Raw genomic sequence first — 14,305 nt, 5'->3', positions numbered from 1 at the left:
CAACCAACAAACACAGCCCGTATATTATCTGGTCAAACATAACTATATGCTGTGTCTGTAATTACTATTATTAGGAAATATTGTCAAGCTTTAGCTTTAAGTGATAAACTGAGAAGATTGCTGCCATCTTTAATATATATATATATATATATATATATATATATATATATATACGTATATATATTTTTTTCTACAAGGTGTTAGTGTGAGTGAGTGTGATAAATGTATATACAAACAGTGATTAGTCAAGGTTTGCCTGGCACTTTTTCTTGTCGGCACTGCATAGTATGTAACTTGGCATCTCATAATTTGCATTGGGAAATTACTGGGAAACTATTGAGAAATTATTGATCCCCTTTTTCCATCATTAAACATTTTAATTGTCTTTCTGACTGTGTAATTTATGATATTGTTGTTCTTGTGAAAATTATTAAAAATAATTATATATGAAAGAGAATTAAGATGGTTAAATTAAGAAGTGTAGCACTATGTTTGTATTTGTTCATTATGGAGGTCTTACTTCTTTAACTGCCAAGGCATCTTAAAAACTTTCTCAGGAATATAAACATAAATAAAAAGTTGGAAACAATATACATTTTGAGCTTCGATAAGATGACACCAAAGGGTTTGAACAGAATATTTACAGGACAAAAACTGTCTAGTTAATTACTGGTTGAACTGCATAAATGATGTGTTTAACTTTTATTGGCTAACCCTTCTGAAAGCTTTTTTAGCTGAAAGTGTAGGATTGTTCTGGAATAAATGCTTTGGAAATTCCATGTCTGTTTGTGTTGTATCTGCTCTTATTGCTTTCATATGATTGTGGTATAGGAATGTACTGCAGCTACAGAAGGAGAGATATAGATAGTGATGAAACACTGCAAGTGCAAAGAGGATGACTCAGACCAGATTAATATCTGGTAGGAATGTGAGGTGGTAAGAACAAAGCAGAAACAGGCTAAGGAAATTTGGTGCATAATTTATACAAGGTAACTATAACATAGTTGGGAGTTTTATTTGTTTGGTATAGTGGTTGGGGGATGATGGTGGAGCCAGGAGGTGAGAGGGTAACTTGATTTGGTGTCCAGGGGATAAGAAAGTTATTTGCATTGGCGTTAATGCAATAGTGAGACTATACAGAAGAGCTGGAGGAGTAAACTCTGGATAGGTGGTATAGACATTAAAGGGACTGGGGAAGAGCTGGAGATTAAGGGTGAAGCAGAATGAAAATGAAAGAAGACAGGAAGCAAGGGATGGGGTAGTGATAAAAGAGTGAGACATAAAGGAGTTCTTTCTTTTTTCGTGTTGGGAAATAGAAGTAAGAGTCTTATATGCTTGAGATGAAGGGTTATAAGGGGAGAAAGAAATGGGTAGACACAAATGATTACTTCATTAAGAGCAAGCTGATAGGGAAATGGGAAAGAATATAAATAATCTGAATACATGGAGAGGGAGAGGGGCAAATGGAAGGGGATAGATACATAATAGAATGTAATTATAGGTGATGAATCTTTAGTTCCGTTTGATGTACATTGTCATGTATAGAATATAAGTAAGGGAGATTTCTGAAATGTGTTAAATTTGCAAAGTCAATAAATGTGAGGAGAGTGAGAAAGTCATTGCTTTACAGACACCTTGTGATTTGAAGTGATGTTATTATCCTACAATATATGCCATGTAATGTAACATTTGATTTCATCTGTGTATTCACGTGATGGCTTAGCTTTCATTATTGTATACTGTATACCAAGGCAGCATGAATCAAATTGTGCATCATATTCATGATAAGTGACACATATAGTATGTGGAAAGACTGTTCTGAATTCATATCATTAGTGATACACATTTGCTGTTCCACAGCTTTGTTTCAGTATTCAAAGGGAAGTTAAATATTTACAGATGTTTATACAATCTTGTCAGGGAGATGAGTGGCTAGAAGTACTAGGACTCTCACCCTAAATTGTCCTAATATTGCAGAGGTTGGGCTACAACAGTCATAACTTGTGCTGGGGAAATGCTAGAGAGCTGTAATGGTCATCCTCTCCTACCTGATTATGATGTCATGAGCCAAGGCACTGCTATGGCTGACATTAGCAAAGCTCATCGATAGTAAGAATCTGCTATGTAAAATAGATGAACAAGCTAGGGCAAAGGGTAGGAAGAACTAAAATGTCTTCAAAAATGAAGAAATTCTCCTTCAAATAGCTGAGATTGATGGTACTGCTTGGAATTTAAAACATGGCATGTTCATGTTGAATAAATATTGTGATACTTCCACTAGTACTCAAGTATCAATTGTTAACAATGGGGCAAAATTGATATGATCTTTGTCCAAGTACATTATGAATAGCTTACAGCATTTAAGTCTGAAGAGCTGGGGGGGGGGGTCATGGATTGGGTACTGAAATGCGGGAAGCCAATTGGTTTCATGCAGTTTTGTATGCAGAAGTATTTTTTGTTGCTCTTTACTTGAAGAGCTGAGGGGGTGGGGTGCAACTTTGTGGGACTAACACAGGGTGGTAGTTGAACCAGCTACATGTCTAATCAAGCCTGATTTCCCTAGAATTTTAGTGCTTCATGTGATATGTAAATCACTGTAGTTCATCTGCTTGATTTACTACTGCAAAAATACCCCTGGACAGAAAGAACATTCTTTTCTGCATAATAACACTCATCCATTTCAATTTTGTTATTCTAAAGGTTAGCATGCCCCTACTTGCATTGCATCTTTTACCAGACTATACTAGCTGAAAGCCAATCTATTGTGCAAGTTTCATTAGAGGAACAGGGGTGCAAATAAATTGGGCTGAACAAATCAATGAACTGTTATAGTCACAAACTAACCAGTGTTAATGACCATAAGAGTCATATAGAAATAATACATTTCAGACAAACTTTTAACAGGTTGCATGTTGTTCCAGAGTATTATATTCCGTACATGCAGCATCAGAGAATAATAATAATAGTAATACTATTACTACTGCTGCTACTACTACTACTACTACTAATAATAGTAATACTATTACTACTACTGCTACTACTACTAATAATAATAATAGAAATACTATTACTACTACTGCTACTACTACTACTACTAATAATAATAATAATTGAAATACTATTACTACTACTGCTACTACTACTACTACTACTACTAATAATAATAATAATAGTAATACTATTACTACTACTGCTACTACTACTACTAATAATAATAGCAATACTATTACTACTACTGCTACTACTAATAATAATAACAATAGTAATACTATTACTACTGGTGCTACTACTACTACTACTACTACTACTACTACTACTAATGATAATAATAATAAGAAGAAGAAGGGAGCTTCAAGAAATAATACAGACCATAAAAAAGGTTCCATGAATGAGATACTGGTTGATCTACATACAGATGGAATAGCAAATACAAAATATGTTCGAATCTATGAGTCATAGTGGAAATGGTCAGAAACAAACTAGTACCCATTCACAGGTTATAGAAATTCTTTGCTTAAGCCTCACAAAATCATTGTTGATCCAGCTGTTGAAGTCATTCCAAACTAATTTAGTTAAGGCAACAATGAGTTGATGAAGAAGATAGTGAAATCTGATAGGGATAGGGATGCACTCACATTATTGGATGGATGGCAGTTGAGGAAAATGGTACAGTTTGTTCTTGGATGGTCTGTTGGTCAGTTAAACAAGATGACACAGACTATAGTGAGATATAAATTGTGTCTCTCTCTTTTAATTTCTTCAAATCTTTTGGGTTTCTAATACCATGATGGGAATGTACCCCATTCCTAAGTCAAAGTAAGATTAAAGTTCATGAAATTAGTATTGTTTCAATCTTTGATGTCAGCTAGAGGTGCTCTTCACAGCACCTGCAATGTGCCCAGTAATGACTCATTCTGCAATTCATATGGAGTTACTTGTATTGGTAACATATCTAAATATGACTTTAGATTTTTTTTTATAAGACCCATTGCTTGTACTACTATTGGAACTGTCTGGGAATCTTTCTTCCACATTGCTCTTGTTTCTGCTTGCAAATCCCGATACTTTATGACTTTGTGTCTCTCTGTACTCAAGACACTGTAGTCACTGGGTGTGGCAATTTTAATGATCGATGTTACTTTTGTCTTCTTTTCATGGACCATTATATATCCAGTTTTCTAGCAGCTGTCTTTTGAACTGTTGGTAATGGATGATCCCATGTAATGTAGACTTCATCATTTTCTATGGTGGTTTGTGGCTCGTTTCCAGTGTTTTTTCAGCCACTTCAGTACCATAATGTTTGCACAATCCCCAGTGCAACATTCTTGCCACATTATATGCCTTACAGTATACAGTCCTTCTGCCATTAGTATGTCACAACAAGCAACAATGTTTACAACTGTTTCCAATTCTGTTTTAGAAAACCTACATTTGTCTGTTTCTCCCACATGTTCAATGGACTTTGTAAACTAATGTGTATGTAGCCCACTATCGTCTGCCACCAATATTAACCTTTCATCTCCTGGTTTGAATTTGCCTCTCCTTAACCATTCCTGTGTTAATTCCTGATCAACATGAGGTTCTTCCAGAAGTCTTCTATACTTGCAACTATATGCATTTTTCACATTTCTTGCCTTCTCTTCTGGTCCTTCATCTTATATTCTTTCTTTTATTTTTTGGCACATTCAGTTGTTGCCTGATTTTTATCTACTTGTGGTTTGATTTCCATTCCTGCTTGATGCCGATATGTTTCTGCTAGACTAAGCAGGGAAGTCGTCTATATTTATTCTCTTCATGCTTCAGAATTTTCACTACATTTGGGTCTTGTGAGGTCAGCAGATATGTGTGAAGTCCCACAATTGCAGATCTATACATGTAATTAAAAATTTGTGTCTTATTTTTTAATTTCTCCAAGTCTTTTGGGTTTCTAATAGCATGACAGGAATGGACCCCATTCCTAAGTCAAAGTACGATTAATGTTCATGAAATTAGTATTGTCTCACTCTTTGATGTCAGCCCAAAGTGCTCTTTGCAGCACCCGCAATGTGCCCAGTAATGACTCCTTCTGCAATTCGTATGGAGTTACATGGATTGGCAACTTATCTAAATATGATTTTATATTCTTTTTTATAAGACCCCCGTTACTCCTGCTACTATTGGAACTGTCTGGATATCTTTCTTCCACATTGCTCTCATTTCTGCCCTCCCCATTACACAATAACTGTGTCCAGCATGAAGAACCGAATGAGAGCTGAGATCACATAAAATCAAATGTTTCTGAATTGCATGATCCTTATATGTGATCTAGGAATTCCTCACTGGTGTGATGCTTGCTCTGTATAAAAATAAATGCAAATACTATGTACACAGATACAGAGGCACACACAAACACACATTTCTATATCTGTAACTTATCTATCACTGTCTCTCTCTCTATATATATATCTATATATATATATATATATATATATATATATATATAATATATGATTATGATATGATTGTATATATATATATATATATATATATATATATATATATATATATATATATATATATACACTATATATATATATGTGGGTCTACCTTTTATTATCATAATTTCACTTATCTGAAAGTCACATCCATGAGACGACTTTGCCGAAAACTTTATTTTAATGAAAACGTGGATCTCCTGGATTACCCTTCATTGACTGCTAATAAGCATTTCAGCAATCCCTAATTGATGTTTTTATATAACTTACTCTACTTTACTTTCACTTTCTGCCATTCCTTTTGCAATAACTTACACCCCCCCTACACAATAACTGTGTCTACTTTACTTTGCCTCTCATTTCTAACATGCTGGGTGCTACCATTGGCAGTCTTCTCCTACACTCTTTAGATGCCTGTACCATCTACTTAATTACATTATGTGGTGATCTCTCACTAGCTCTGAAAACATTAAATTATTTTCTAAACCTCAGCTCATTTCTGATTATATACCAGTACCCTGTTTCCTTTACCCCCTTTTCCTTAAATTGACTAAAACCAATTACCTCTTCAACCTCTTCATTATAAATTCACCAAATTATTTATTTTTCTACACTCCATTCATATCCCCTTCTTTTTATTTCTGCGTTATCTTTCTTCTTTTCTGTCTACTCCTCCTTATCATTCCCCTATATGCCCATCAGTTCCCAGGTCTTATTATAGAGCTGCCACCTTTCATTGTGGCCAAAACCGGACCAAGGCCACACCCCTTGTTCCTCACATAACCTCATCTCCTCCCTTCTCCCCACCCACTTCCCAACCATTTTGTGATTTCATTGTCACATCATGTGGACAGGGATGCCCTCTTTTTTCATTAGCAATACTTTTGTTTTTGTTGATTTAACAAACTCCAATAGTCTGCTTTTTTTTGAAATAGAATACTGGAGTTTGTACAGTGTTTTCCAGACTACAAGACAATCAATTTGATTTTTGGATAGTCTGGAATAAAAATGGGTAGGTAGCAATGCTAGGCTCTCCAGCCAACCATCTTTACTTGCTTAGGGGACATACGCTGCCCCTCTGCTCACCTTCTTGCATCTGCGGTATATACCATAATCCTTTTTCTAACCAATACCTCAATATTTTCCTAAATATTTGCTGCTTATGCTCAGTCATCACATGCCTAATGCTAGTTCTTTGTTTTCCTCCTTGTCCTATCACTTCTATAATGTACTGTTTCATTTGAATAGTAATTGTCTTTTCTTATTAAACATATTTCATCTTGTCCTCCCACATCTTCTACCTCATCCCTTCATTCTCCATACCTTTTAACCATTGCACTGTCATTTACTGTTACTGCCTCTTGATATCAGCATATCCCACCCCAAATCCTGCACCCTTTATTCTTTCCTTACCTGTCATATTTCTCTTTTGTCAGCATATAAACCTGCCATACACATTTTGCACCTTCCCAAGCCATTTGCCATTGTCTTAATTTGTAGAGGCCTTGCATATTTATCAGTGATAGTAACACCATGCTCTCAACACTTCTAGTCACCTACTCAGTGTTCACCTTACTAATCCATCTGTTTAACATCCATTTTATTGTACCACTTAACTCTTCCCTAAGTATTCTTCTTCCTAATTTTTCCTATGCATGGATACTTTCTTTTCTCCATTGCACTACTTCACACCCACAGGCTTCTCCAATATCTATCATCAGTAATTTCCTGGGATGATATCCTAGTCATGGCACTCCTTTAATTACCTCAGAGATTGTTAATGCCTGAGGTAATATCTCTTCTATATCCAAAAAGAGCATACAGTCATCAGCACATACATTTAAATTACTCAATTTCCCTTCCCCCAAATGTATATCGACCTATTTACACTTTGTGAAACCATTTTTTTTTTTATCCAAAAGGAATATTCCTGTAGACAAGTGGCGTCCCTTTCTAATTACTATACCTCGATTTGCTTTGTGTGCCAAACCCCAATTTATTCTGAAATTGCATGTTTAGCTTCTTTTGCAAAGATCAAATATTCCATATAACCATTCCTTCCCTCAAGACCCGCTTTAAAGTTTCCTGCAATCTCAGCTCAGAGAATCAAAAGCCTACTGTATATCCATATGTGCTACTCATGTTACTTTTATGTTTCCCTCTCACACAAGCTGTTAGTGTTCAATATTAATCTCCAGTGACCTGCTTTGCACAGATCCCCCTTGTGATTCCACCACTGTGTTTGCTAATAAGGCATCCAGTCTTGTTGACTTCATCCTAAACATTTACTTTAGCAACACTGCTACATAAACAAACTGACCTGTAATTTTCTGAATCCTCCCTCCCCCTTCCTCTTGTACAATACAACCATCTCTGTCTGACACATTGGCTCCAGCATTTCCTTCTTGTCTCCTATTTTTATTAAACAATTCCATTGCAAATATTCCCACACCTGTACTCCCATCAATTTATAACAGGCAGTTGGTAATCCATCATCTAACATGCTAACTACTTTATGCATCTTGTTTCTAGCTTTTTTTCCTAGTCCCGGGCCTTCACAATTTCTCAAACTTCTTCCCCTCAGCAGTCCATCTTGCATAAAGTTTCTTACAGAATTTCTTAAATTCCTCCTCCATTTCATTATTCTTAGTCATTTTCCTGCCTTCTTCTGGTTCAGTTCCTGCTATTCATATGATCTGTGCCTCGAGTCATGCCATTTCTGTTCTAATAGCATCCCATTTACTTGTCCTTTATTCTTCCACTTGTCCATGCTTCTCAATTTTTTCTTGTAGCCAATCTTCCCATAACTTCCCCAGTTCCTTCTACATTTGACTCATTGAGTAAGAGTGTGTGTGTGTCCGTACACGTGTGTGTGTGTGTGCACGTGCACACTCGCGCGTGTGTGTGTATATGTGTCTGTGCATGCAAAGGTGTTTTAGTCTTTGAAGCATCTTCAACATCCCTAGCAATATGTTGTATACTGGATTTACAGGCTACCATGCTGTACAGCATTCAAGTCACAGGCAGGCTACATCTGACAGAAGTCAGTGCTCTGCAGGGATATGTATGGCATACTTTACATACTCACTATGCATTCAGAATTCTGAGCACAAGTCATGCACTGCAATAACTAAGACTGTTCAAAACTAGGTATCACATTTCAGAGAGAACTCATTTTGTGTCACAAGTGCATGGTCAGCAAAATCTATGAAATCTCCCTAAATGATATTTCTTTTAACACAACAGGCTCTGTGGAACCTAGTCGGACGTTCCCGGTCAACAAATGTTAAATAAATAAAATAAATAAATAAATAAAAATTAAAAAAAGGGAAAGTACAAAAAAATATGTTTATATAATTAAAACTAAACTAAAGCACACCACGAAGACATGGACTTTAAACACATCTAAAGGATTCTTATCAGAACTGTAGCAAGCTTGGCATTCCACCCCAAACATAAAGTTGAGAACAAAAAGAATAAAATATGATGTTCAAAGTTATGAACTGTAGCTTTGTACTATTGTTGATCACACCAGAGTTTAAGCTTGTGGCACTGGTCATCCTTCATCCCAATCTATTTTTGATAGTGTAAAATGTATCTACCAAATAGATTGATAGATGGAAAAAGCAAATGCAAAAGCTTAAAAAACTGGGCTATGAGTAATCTCCTTTGAAGTGACCAGGTACTATTGACACTAAGGGAAAGGACACAAAAATTACCCAGGGTAAGTAATGGTATGGTCAGTTTTTGACTTTATTTCTGATTTACTTTTTCACTGTACTGTTCTGTACTTTGACCTCAGAGGGTGTTTTGAATTGAACCTATTCCATAAGTGAAGTAGTAACAGTGCTAGGAACCAAACCAGGAATAACAGAGTTTTCACCATCTGAAAGTAGTTCAGATTTATTAGTTAAAAATAACAGGGGTGGAGGCAGCTTCAGTAATAATATCAGGGGAATGTTCCAGTACAGAATGAGGGAGAAGTTGCCACAGGAGAAGATAGAGAAAGAGGATGACATGGCAGAGAACCCATATCAACAGAGAGCATAGTAGAAATGTTAGTAACAAAAGAGGTAGAAGTAGGATTATGTAATGAATGATCGACATATTAAAAGATCAATATACAGTACATCAAAAACACATGTCAACCATTCTTTAGATGGACAGCACAAAACATTGACACTTAGTACATTGAAAGGATAACAATTTTTTTCTTGATGTACTGCCCAAAACATGACCACATTCAACTTAAATTTGCCTGAATAGTGGTAGTGTTATGGGAAGGGATTTTTGCAGGTAAGCTATACAATACATACATACATCCATACATACAAATGTTTCAAGCATGGGCATTAAAGCCTTTCTAGATTGCCAATATGCCAAAACACTTGTTCTCATAATAAATGTCCAGGCTGTTCTTAAAAATATCTAAACTAGTACTTGCTTTAATGTAATTTGGTAGTCTGTTCCAAGCATCAGCTACTCTGTCAAAGAACCAACTAGTACATTTTTCATTCCTATAGAATCTTCTACATACGTTATCTAACAATTCTCTAGTACTTTTTGATAACCCCAAACATTCCCAGAGGTAGTTGTCCCTAAATGCCTTCTATATATAAGATCTCCTCTTAAATATCTGTAAGACACACTGTACAAGTTCAGGTATTTTAGTCTTTCATAATAGCTTAGATTTTCACATCCACATCCTTAGTATATTTCCACTGTACTCTTTCTAGTTTATTCATGCTTGTTTTCCTATAGGGTTTGCATATTGTTATTCCATACTCAAGTTTGTCTAATGTAACTAACAAAGAATGACTTCATTATGTTTGATTTCCTAAACTTTATAAATCTTTTTATACAACCTATAGTTCTATAACTATCATTAGCCTATTGGTTGATATGATTAGAAAAAACTCATAGCTGAATCTATCCATATACTCAGGTCCTTAAATGAGTCTACAGTTTCAATCACTGTGTGCTGTATTAAATATTCACCTTTCAGTTTATGCCTCCCAAATCTCATATGCTTAGTTTTTGATGTATTTATCAACATATTATTCTCCTGCACCCAAATGGTCAATTTAGTCAAATTATTTTGCTGACATGCCTTATCTGTAACACTTGTAATCAGTTTACCCAATTTCAGGTTGTCAGCATATAGACTGTAGAACACCTCAGATGACAAAGTAAGGTCTGAAAGATACAATCTAAACAAGTAAGGGCCTAGTACAGAGCCCTGTGGGACACCTTGACTGTAACCAAGGATTTCACCTGTCCAGTTGGTGTGTGATACTTGCCATGTCCTATCTGTAAGCAATGCAGCTATCCATCTTATCAAGAGTACATCAATACCTAGTTGTACTAATTTATTGATCAGTGTTTTGTGCATGACCCTGTCAAATGTTGATGTTAAATCTATATAAATCACATCACAGCACAATTTTTCATTCATAGCTGTTATTATATTGTTATAGAACATCATGTTACAGGTGGTAATAGATCTATTTTCAACATATGCATGCTGATATATGGTTTCAAGTCCCAACCTATCCAGTTCTGACAATAACTTATCCAGTTTTACCTTCTCCATTATTTTTCCACAACAAGAAAGTAGACTTAAGGGTCTGTGTGATTCTGGGTTTGTCCTACTCCCCTTTCCCTTAAAGACAGGTTTAGTAAGTGCATGTCTCCAATCTTGAGGAATCTCAACATATTTATATGACCTAATGAATACTAGATGTAATGGCAGTGTAAGTTCTCGCTTAAGTGTTCTCAAATCATTGTTACTTATTCTGTCTCCTCCCTGGTCTTTGTTTGGATCCAGTTTGCACAGTTCTTTTTCAATATAATCTAATTTGATTCCAGTATCTGGTGTTACCCTGATGTCACTAGGACAACTTACCACCCCTTTTGTGGAGCCAAACTGGTCTACATAAGATTTTGTAAATATATTTATAATCTGTTGTGTGAGAATAAATTTTAGAATCTGCACACAGTTTATCAATTTGTGTATCTTTACTCCTTCCACATCTTATGCATCTATAAAAAGGTTTCCTATTATGCTCAATATCTTTATATGAATTTTCTTCAAATTTTTCTTGATCTTGTCTAACACTGTGCTTAATCTGTTTGCCCAGCTCATTTATTTCAGTTTTCAAAGTTGTAGTTCGACCTCTCTTCCATTTCTTATATTTTTTGTCTCTCACCTTAATCAGGAATCTTGTTCTTATGGAAATATACCCCCCCTGATGTTACATGCCTAGTTCCTGATGTTAAACATTTTTTTGACTTTTTGCATTCAAACAATTTCTCTTTCAAAACTTTCCGCATTCCATCTGCAGTTTTTCCAATGAACACCTCATTCCAGTTAGTTTTATATAGCAACTTTTTTGCTTCCCTATAATCTGTAATTAGCCTTCTGTGCATTGGCTTAGATTTCAGTTTGGCAGAATTATCTAGCAACAAATTAAACTTTATGACCCCATGATCACTGCACATCAATGGTGGTAAAGCTTGACTTGAAGTTACAGTAGTTTCTTTAGGAACACAAACAATATCTAGTATATTCCGTTCCCTGGTAGGTTTTTTACAATCTGAAGCATTTGTTGTACCTGAATATACTCTGCGAATAATTTATTTACTAACGTTGTTGAATCAATATTATTCCAGTCTGTTTCTGGTATATTTAAGTCCCCAGCTAATATTATTCTTCCCTCCTCTGTTTCATGTAAGAAATGTATGAATTCCTCTAGGTCATCTGCACTTGACTTTGGTGGTTGGTGCACTGCAATAATTGTTATATGTTCCAGGGTTGTCTTTATTGTCACAGTTACACAGTCTATAGTACTGGTAATCACAATTCTCATAGCTATCTTTAATGCCTATCATAACACCTCCACCTGATTTTTTGTTAGAATGTCTGTTACAGTAAAAACATTTATATCCTGACAGAACTGGTTTCCAGTCATTGTTCTTTAACCATGTTTCACAAACTATAACAACATCAATCTTGTGGGAACGTAGCAAATTTTCTAATAAAATCACTTTATTATTAATGATCAATAGGTTCAAAAGCAGGAGCAGGATAAGGGTTAGTATGCATTACTAAAGCTCGCTCCCCTGCTCCACCTTAGTAATATGTGATAACCCTGCCCTTAACCTTAATGTGCAGTTTACTTGCAGAAAGCCATACCCATATCACCACCACTATACTAGACAGCTTGGAGGGCACGTGCACACATGTATACACAGACACACACACACACACACACACACACACACACACACACACACACACACACACACACACACACACACACACAAAATCATGCACGCACACATATACACACTAAATCTATCCTCTAAGCTAACCTTATCCTAAATGCTCATAATTGCTTACACACTAAATATATCCCCTTACAACAACAACAACAACAACAACCTAACCCTAACCCTAAAATATGCATACTCACAAAGGAACCCCCAGCCTCACCATTTACTTTTGTTGACCATCCAGAGTCATTCAAGCAAGGAATTTGTAACAGCCATATTTCTCTGTATCTGAATGTCACTTCAGCCAAGTGTCCCTAACCAAATGTACCACAAGGAGATGTCTTGCTGCCCAGGCACCAGAACCCAATGTAAAACCATGACCCTGTCATGAAAGAAAAGTCAGTATAATGTAGGATTACATTTATTCTCACATTTGTATTTTTCACTTGCTTGTAATTGGTTCTCAAATATTCTTTTTCTGATTTTTGAAAGTTTTTGTAAGCTTTAGAAAGCTTATGAAAGTAATGACATAAGTATTATATGACCTTGTTCAGAAGTTATATAAAAAGATATTTCTGATGTGTTTGCAGATTACACTGATGATGTTTGATTAGTGAAACTTATTTGTGGTTTAAGAAGCCGTTGACATAATGAAGCCCTACAAGATTATTTTTTTGAGTGGTGGATACTTGAATTTATATCTATATTACTATTTATTTGGTATATCTGTGTATATATTGTAATGTTTATTACCTAGTAAATATATATATGTATAACTCAAAAGGTTGAATACTTATTTGGTTGAAAAGATTTTGTGTTTGTTAAAACAGAGATAATGTAAAATGAGTGAATTGCCCTTTTTGTGACTCACATATGGTGGCATTAAAATGTTATATAGTGCAGGAAAGAAGGAGTGCACAGGAAAATTGATGTTTGAATGAAAAAATATTGGTTGTGAAGATGTACATGACTGTGCTACAGTAGTTGATGTATATGTGCAAGTGTTTGTGGGTTAGGGTTAGGTAAGGGGAAAGATTCAGGGGGGAATGTAATAAAGCCTACACATTTTTTCACTGTGCAGGCATCGTGCTGTGCTGCTTATTTATTTATTTATTTATTTATTTAAATTTGTTGACAGTTAAAATAAACAGACAGTATTTACATTGGATTACATAGTGATTAACAATTTACATAGCAATTACTTACAACATATTTACAGATGAAGAACATAGTACATCAGTAGACAACTAGAATCTTTATCTGTGAAGTGCATACCAGACATTAACAAATGTTACAAGAAGAAGAAGTTCATGCTGTATAATAAGTACTGGCTTATGAGCATCTGAGCTTGCTATAATCAAGGTAGTTAGTGGAGTGGAAAGAAAGGTAGTGGTTCGATGGGGTGGATGATTTTAGAGTGGGAGTTGCAAGGGCATAGCCAGCATGTTTTTAGTTGCACTTTTAGTAAAGTTTTGAAGTGGGTGCATGATGGTATGGAGGTAATTGTGGGTGGGAGTGAGTTCCATAATTTAGAGAATAGTGCTTCACCAGCAGAG

Source organism: Protopterus annectens, chromosome 8.part0 (assembly GCF_019279795.1).
Source record: "Protopterus annectens isolate FY-2018-M chromosome 8.part0, PAN1.0, whole genome shotgun sequence".
Classification (NCBI taxonomy): Eukaryota; Metazoa; Chordata; order Ceratodontiformes; family Protopteridae; genus Protopterus; species Protopterus annectens.
This window is presented reverse-complemented; position numbering follows the sequence as displayed.